The following is an 8239-nucleotide window of genomic DNA, read 5'->3' as shown; positions in this document are numbered from 1 at the left end:
TTGGTGTATGTGTATGGTTCCCAATTGGAGGCAGCTGATAATCGTTGCCTCTAATTGGGGATCATACTTAGTGTGTTCCTTTTCCCACCTGAGATGTGGGATATTGTTTTATTTTGTATGTGTGCTTATGTGCGCTACGTATTTCACATCGTTATATCTTTGTTGTTTTGAGAAGTTTCACTATTATTAAAATGTGGAACTCTACTCATGCTGTGCCTTGGTCCAATTATTTATATGACGATCGTGACAAAAACGGTGGGATCTTATCATCAAATCATTTCCAATCAATTGAATTTACCACATGTGGACTCCAATCAAGTTGTAGAAACATCTCAAGGATGATCAATGGAAACAGGATGCACCTGAGCTCAATTTTGAGTCTCATAGCAAAGGGTCTGAATACTTACGTAAATACTATATTTAAATGTTTTATTTATTATAAATTTACAAAAAAATCCAAAAATCTGTTTGCTTTATAATTATGGGGTATTGTGTGTAGATCACTGAGGATTTAAAAAAAAATGTAATCCATTTTAGAATACGGTTGTAACGTAAGAAAATGTGGAAAAAGTCAAGGGGACTGAATACTTACCGAAGGCACTAATGTGGCTAGCTAGCTAGCCAACCTTATCAATGGTGTGTGTGTGTGTGTGTGTGTGTGTGTGTGAGTGTGTGAGTGTGTGTGAGAGAGAGAGAGAGAAATATAATAGAAATGATGCTAGTTACTAGCCTTGATCATTTGGCCAAATATCTGTGTTTGTGTGAGAGAGTGTGTGTGTGTGTGTGTGTGTGTGTGTGTGTGTGTGTGATAAATATAAATAATGGTAGATACAGTACTACCCGTAATCATTTGGTCAGATAACTGTGTGTGTGTGTCTTACAGTAGGTGACAAGTCCATGATAGCTATCTAATAACTATAGTTATGCTAGGTGATGGTTTGGCTTATCATGTTCTTGTCTATGTAGAAGAAGACTGTAGGAGGAAGTGGAGAGGACTCAGGGACAGGTATTAGAGAGAGAAGGTTAGAGAAGTAGAGGTCTGGGTCAGCAACTTCAGGCCAGCGGCCTTGGAGCTTCTACCACATTCTTTCTTTTCTGGAACCATTCATTGTGCCTAGGGCAACGAGTGGCAATTTTACAGCCAGACCCTGTACTTCATTCACAAGTGCGGGCGCCACTGGTGCATCAAGACCCTCTACGTCATCCACAAGTGTGACCATCGCCTCCACCAGTGCATCAAGACCCTCTACGTCATCCACAAGTGTGACCATCGCCTCCACCAGTGCAGTGAGACCCTCTACGTCATCCACAAGTGTGACCATCGCCTCCACCAGTGCATCAAGACCCTCTACGTCATCCACAAGTGTGACCATCGCCTCCACCAGTGCATCAAGACCCTCTACGTCATCCACAAGTGCGACCACCACCAGCACCGGTGCAGTGAGACCCTCTGAGACGTCTATGTCATCCACAAGTATGACCACCACCGGTGCAGCCATGGAAGATGCTGAAATTGAGGAAGGTCCCCTGGATCTAGGACCCGGTGAGATTATTATGAACCTCACGGAAGTGACCACTGAGGACCTCTTTGAACAGGATGTGGCCGTGGAGACGGAGAGAAACGAAAAGGAAGAACATCCCACAAGGCGTCAGCGGAGGTACCAGCCCCCAGATCCACTCAACTCATTTCAGCAGAGGCTCCTCCAAGCCATCGAGAGGGATGCAGCCCAACCTGATGCTCACAGGAAGGAGGATGCAGAGACCATCTTTGCCATGAGCCTAGTGCCAACCCTGAAGAGGCTGCATCAGCAAAAAAAAGCAGCAGTCAAGGTTAACATTCATCATCTGCTTTTCGAAGCTGAGTTCAATGGTACGTTTTTTTTTAATCAACAACACAGGTAGTGTCATAAGTATTTCGACAGTGAAGTAAAGTGGGTCATTTTTACAGTATACTCATGTAGGCTAATTGGTATTACAGATCAAAGGATTAATATGAGGCAAATATATAGCTGTTGTTTCTGGGTTACAAAATACCCTGAAACAACAGTTTGCTGTCTAAATATTTGCCTGTCATATTCATAATTTGATCTGAAATACAAATTCCATGAGTAACTATAACTATACATTCATGTACATACTACCTCAATTGGGCCGACCAACCAGTGCTCCCGCACATTGGCTAACCGGGCTATCTGCATTGTCCCGCCACCTGCCAACCCCTCTTTTACTCTACTGCTTCTCTCTGTTCATCATATATGCATAGTCACTTTAACCATATCTACATGTACATACTACCTCAATCAGCCTGACTAACCGGTGTCTGTATGTAGCCTCACTACTTGTATAGCCTCGCTACTGTATAGCCTGTCTTTTTACTGTTGTTTTATTTCTTACCTATTGTTCACCTAATACCTTTTTTGCACTATTGGTTAGAGCCTGTAAGTAAGCGTTTCACTGTAAGGTCTACACCTGTTGTATTCAGCGCACGTGACAAATAAACGTTGATTTGATTTGAAACAGCAAGAATTAGCAACTTTACCACACTGTTCCAATATTTATGGCACTATCTACACTATATAAGTAGTATTTACAGTTGTTAACATAAATCTCACCTTCTATGGTGTTATATTATGTAATGCGTGTTGTTTTTCTCTTCCCTTCCAGAGATGGAGTCAAATTAGCCGACCAGCTCACAGGAAGGACAGGAAGAGGAGAGGAGTTGTCTGGTTGTTGTTTTGTCCTCCCTCATTGTACCTTTCCTTTCACACACGTGTCAATTTTGTTTAAATTCAGTCAATTCATAAAGTAAATTGTTACTAAGTTCTTAGGATAGCATTCATTACTAGTGTTACAAAGACTTCTGAATTGACTGAATTGAAACTCACACACTGGAGAATTCACAGATGCTCTTGTTGGTCTCTTACAAGACTAAAGGTGAATATATTTATTTCATTTAAAACCACCTGAAAACCAGGGTGTTGAAACTTTTTGTGAAGCTATGTTCCATCGACTGGTCCATGACGTCCAGGGGCCATTTACTTGTTTAGCTGTGTTATGGCTACAAATTATTTATTTTTTTCAGAGACAGAGACACAAACACACTCTGTTCTTCTCCTCGAGGCAACTCACATGTCCAGTGCCCCGCCCTTGTATCTCCCTCTGCCTGAGGAGGCTGTCGAGATGAATGGTGGTGGCTAACCATAGGGATGGAGCAGAGGCAGATAGAGGGGAGAAGGCAGGCTGGTCAGGGGGTGGTTTAATTGTCTGTATTACTCTCTCTCTCTCCATGGAAGGATCTAAACTGTATTTCCTTGACTCCTCACGTCCCCTCTCCTCGCCTCCTTCTCAAAACCCATTGAAGGAGAAGGTCAGAGAGAGAGAATATCAGGTTCCCTCACATTGACCTTCTCCAATGGGTTTTTATCGGGAGGTGAGGAGAGAGGACTCGAGGAATCAAGGAAATGCAATTGAGATTTTCCAACTGTCCTTATTCCGGTTACTATGGCCTTGTTAGTAGGCTTTTTGAGTATAAAATTCATGAAATTCATAAAGTAAAAAGTTACTCAATACTTAGGATAGCATTCATTATTAGTTGTACATAAACTCAGCAAAAAAAGAAACTTCCCTTTTTCAGGACCCTGTCTTCCACGATAATTTGTAAAAATCCAAATAACTTCACAGATCTTCATTGTAAAGGGTTTAAACACTGTTTCCCATGCTTGTTCAATGACCCATAAACAATTAATGAACATGCACCTGTGGAACTGTCGTTATGACACAGTTATGAAAACTTAGGACACTAAAAAGAGGCCTTTCTACTGAAAAACACCAAAAGAAAGATGCCCATGGTCCCTGCTCATCTGCGTGAACGTGCCTTAGGCATGCTGCAAGGAGGCTTGAGGACTGCAGATGTGGCCAGGGCAATAAATTGCAATGTCCGTACTGTGAGACGCCTAAGACAGCGCTACAGGGAGACAGGACGGACAGCTGATCGTCCTCGCAGTGGCAGACCACGTGTAACAACACCTGTACAGGATCGGTACATCCAAACATCACTCCTGCGGGACAGGTACAGGATGGCAACAACAACTGCCCGAGTTACACCAGGAACGCACAATCCCTCCATCAGTGCTCAGACTGTCCGCAATAGGCTGAGAGAGGCTGGACTGAGGGCTTGTAGGCCTGTTGTAAGGTAGGTCCTCACCAGACATCACCGGCAACAACGTAGCCTATGGGCACAAACCCACCATCGCTGGACCAGACAGGACTGGCAAAAAGTGCTCTTCTCTGGCGAGTTGCGGTTTTGTCTCACCAGGGGTGATGGTCGGATTCGTGTTTATCGTCGAAGGAATGAGCGTTACACCGATGCCTGTACTCTGGAGCGGGATCGATTTGGAGGTGGAGGGTCCATCACGGTCTGGGGCGGTGTGTCACAGCATCATTGGACTGAGCTTGTTGTCATTGCAGGCAATCTCAACGCTGTGCGTTACAGGGAATGACCCTACAGCATGACAATGCCACCAGCCATAATGCTCGTTCTGTGCGTTATTTCCTGCAAGACAGGAATGTCAGTGTTCTGCCATGGTCAGCGAAGAGCCCGGATCTCAATTCCATTGAGGACGTCTGGGACCTGTTGGATCGGAGGGTGAGGGCTAGGGCCATTCCCCCCAGAAATGTCTGGGAACTTGGTGGAAGAGTGGGGTAACATCTCACAGCAAGAACTGGCAAATCTGGTGCAGTCCATGAGGAGGAGATGCACTGCAGTACTTAATGCAGCTGGTGGCCACACCAGATACTGATTGTTACTTTTGACCCCCCCACCCCCCTTTGTTCAGGGACACATTATTCAATTTCTGTGGAACTTGTTCAGTTTATGTCTCAATTGTTGAATCTTATGTTCATACAAATATTTCCACATGTTAAGTTTGCTGTAAATAAACGCAGTTGACAGTGAGAGGACGTTTTTTATTTTGCTGAGTTTAGATTGCATGAAAAGTGATTGAATTACATTTACATTACATTTACATTACATTTAAGTCATTTAGCAGACGCTCTTATCCAGAGCGACTTACAAATTGGTGCATTCACCTTATGATATCCAGTGGAACAACCACTTTACAATAGTGCATCTAAATCTTTTAAGGGGGGGGGGGGGTTAGAAGGATTACTTTATCCTATCCTAGGTATTCCTTAAAGAGGTGGGGTTTCAGGTGTCTCCGGAAGGTGGTGATTGACTCCGCTGTCCTGGCGTCGTGAGGGAGCATGTTCCACCATTGGGGTGCCAGAGCAGCGAACAGTTTTGACTGGGCTGAGCGGGAACTGTGCTTCCTCAGAGGTAAGGGGGCCAGCAGGCCAGAGGTGGATGAACGCAGTGCCCTTGTTTGGGTGTAGGGCCTGATCAGAGCCTGAAGGTATGGAGGTGCCGTTCCCTTCACAGCTCCGTAGGCAATCACCATGGTCTTGTAGCGGATGCGAGCTTCAACTGGAAGCCAGTGGAGAGAGCGGAGGAGCGGGGTGACGTGAGAGAACTTGGGAAGGTTGAACACCAGACGGGCTGCGGCGTTCTGGATGAGTTGTAGGGGTTTAATGGCACAGGCAGGGAGCCCAGCCAACAGCGAGTTGCAGTAATCCAGACGGGAGATGACAAGTGCCTGGATTAGGACCTGCGCCGCTTCCTGTGTGAGGCAGGGTCGTACTCTGCGAATGTTGTAGAGCATGAACCTACAGGATCGGGTCACCGCCTTGATGTTAGTGGAGAACGACAGGGTGTTGTCCAGGATCACGCCAAGGTTCTTAGCACTCTGGGAGGAGGACACAAGGGAGTTGTCAACCGTGATGGCGAGATCATGAAACGGGCAGTCCTTCCCCGGGAGGAAGAGCAGCTCCGTCTTGCCGAGGTTCAGCTTGAGCTGGTGATCCGTCATCCACACTGATATGTCTGACAGACATGCAGAGATGCGATTCGCCGCCTGGTTATCAGAAAGGGGAAAGGAGAAGATTAATTGTGTGTCGTCTGCATAGCAATGATAGGAGAGACCATGTGAGGATATGACAGAGCCAAGTGACTTGGTGTATAGCGAGAATAGAAGAGGGCCTAGAACAGAGCCCTGGGGGACACCAGTGGTGAGAGCGCATGGTGCGGAGACAGATTCTCGCCACGCCACCTGGTAGGAGCGACCTGTCAGGTAGGACGCGTGGGCCGCGCCGGAGATGCCCAACTCGGAGAGGGTGGAGAGGAGGATCTGATGGTTCACAGTATCAAAGGCAGCAGATAGGTCTAGAAGGATGAGAGCAGAGGAGAGAGAGTTAGCTTTAGCAGTGCGGGAGAGCCTCCGTGACACAGAGAAGAGCAGTCTCAGTTGAAGGACCAGTCTTGAAACCTGACTGATTAGGATCAAGAAGGTCATTCTGAGAGAGATAGCAGGAGAGCTGGCCAAGGACGGCACGTTCAAGAGTTTTGGAGAGAAAAGAAAGAAGGGATACTGGTCTGTAGTTGTTGACATCGGAGGGATCGAGTGTAGGTTTTTTCAGAAGGGGTGCAACTCTCGCTCTCTTGAAGACGGAAGGGACGTAGCCAGCGGTCAAGGATGAGTTGATGAGCGAGGTGAGGAAGGGGAGAAGGTCTCCGGAAATGGTCTGGAGAAGAGAGGAGGGGATAGGGTCAAGTGGGCAGGTTGTTGGGCGGCCGGCCGTCACAAGACGCGAGATTTCATCTGGAGAGAGAGGGGAGAAAGAGGTCAAAGCACAGGGTAGGGCAGTGTGAGCAGGACCAGCGGTGTCGTTTGACTTAGCAAACGAGGATCGGATATCGTCAACCTTCTTTTCAAAATGGTTGACGAAGTCATCCGCAGAGAGGGAGGAGGGGGGGGAGGGGGAGGATTCAGGAGGGAGGAGAAGGTAGCAAAGAGCTTCCTAGGGTTAGAGGCAGATGCTTGGAATTTAGAGTGGTAGAAAGTGGCTTTAGCAGCAGAGACAGAAGAGGAGAATGTAGAGAGGAGGGAGTGAAAGGATGCCAGGTCCGCAGGGAGGCGAGTTTTCCTCCATTTCCGCTCGGCTGCCCGGAGCCCTGTTCTGTGAGCTCGTAGTGAGTCGTCGAGCCACGGAGCAGGAGGGGAGGACCGAGCCGGCCTGGAGGATAGGGGACAGAGAAAATCAAAGGATGCAGAAAGGGAGGAGAGGAGGGTTGAGGAGGCAGAATCAGGAGATAGGTTGGAGAAGGTTTGAGCAGAGGGAAGAGATGATAGGATGGAAGAGGAGAGAGTAGCGGGAGAGAGAGAGCGAAGGTTGGGACGGCGCAATACCATCCGAGTAGGGGCAGAGTGAGAAGTGTTGGATGAGAGCAAGAGGGAAAAGGATACAAGGTAGTGGTCGGAGATTTGGAGGGGAGTTGCAATGAGATTAGTGGAAGAACAGCATCTAGTAAAGATGAGGTCAAGCGTATTGCCTGCCTTGTGAGTAGGGGGGGAAGGTGAGAGGGTGAGGTCAAAAGAGGAGAGGAGTGGAAAGAAGGAGGCAGAGAGGAATGAGTCAAAGGTAGATGTGGGGAGGTTAAAGTCACCCAGAACTGTGAGAGGTGAGCCATCCTCAGGAAAGGAACTTATCAATGTGTCAAGCTCATTGATGAACTCTCCAAGGGAACCTGGAGGGCGATAAATGATAAGGATGTTAAGCTTGAAAGGGCTGGTAACTGTGACAGCATGGAATTCAAATGAGGAGATAGACAGATGGGTCAGGGGAGAAAGAGAGAATGTCCACTTGGGAGAGATGAGGATTCCAGTGCCACCACCCCGCTGGCTCGATGCTCTAGGGGTATGCGAGAACACGTGGGCAGACGAAGAGAGAGCAGTAGGAGTAGCAGTGTTATCTGTGGTAATCCATGTTTCCGTCAGCGCCAGGAAGTCTAGGGACTGGAGGGTAGCATAGGCTGAGATGAACTCAGCCTTGTTGGCTGCAGACCGGCAGTTCCAGAGGCTGCCGGAGACCTGGAACTCCACATGGGTCGTGCGCGCTGGGACCACCAGGTTAGAGTGGCAGCGGCCACGCGGTGTGAAGCGTTTGTATGGCCTGTGCAGAGAGGAGAGAACAGGGATAGACAGACACATAGTTGACAAGCTACAGAAGTGTTGTTTCTTGTATTATTGTCTCTTGTGTCTTTAGAGAACTGTTTCACTTTGATATCCTTTTTCTTCTGTCCTGATTTTCTCTTTCTTTTCTTCTGTTAACTAGATATTCTTTGTTG

The sequence above is a fragment of the Salmo salar genome, chromosome 22 (genome assembly GCF_965601325.2).
Source record: "Salmo salar chromosome 22, fSalSal1, whole genome shotgun sequence".
Classification (NCBI taxonomy): domain Eukaryota; kingdom Metazoa; phylum Chordata; class Actinopteri; order Salmoniformes; family Salmonidae; genus Salmo; species Salmo salar.
This window is presented reverse-complemented; position numbering follows the sequence as displayed.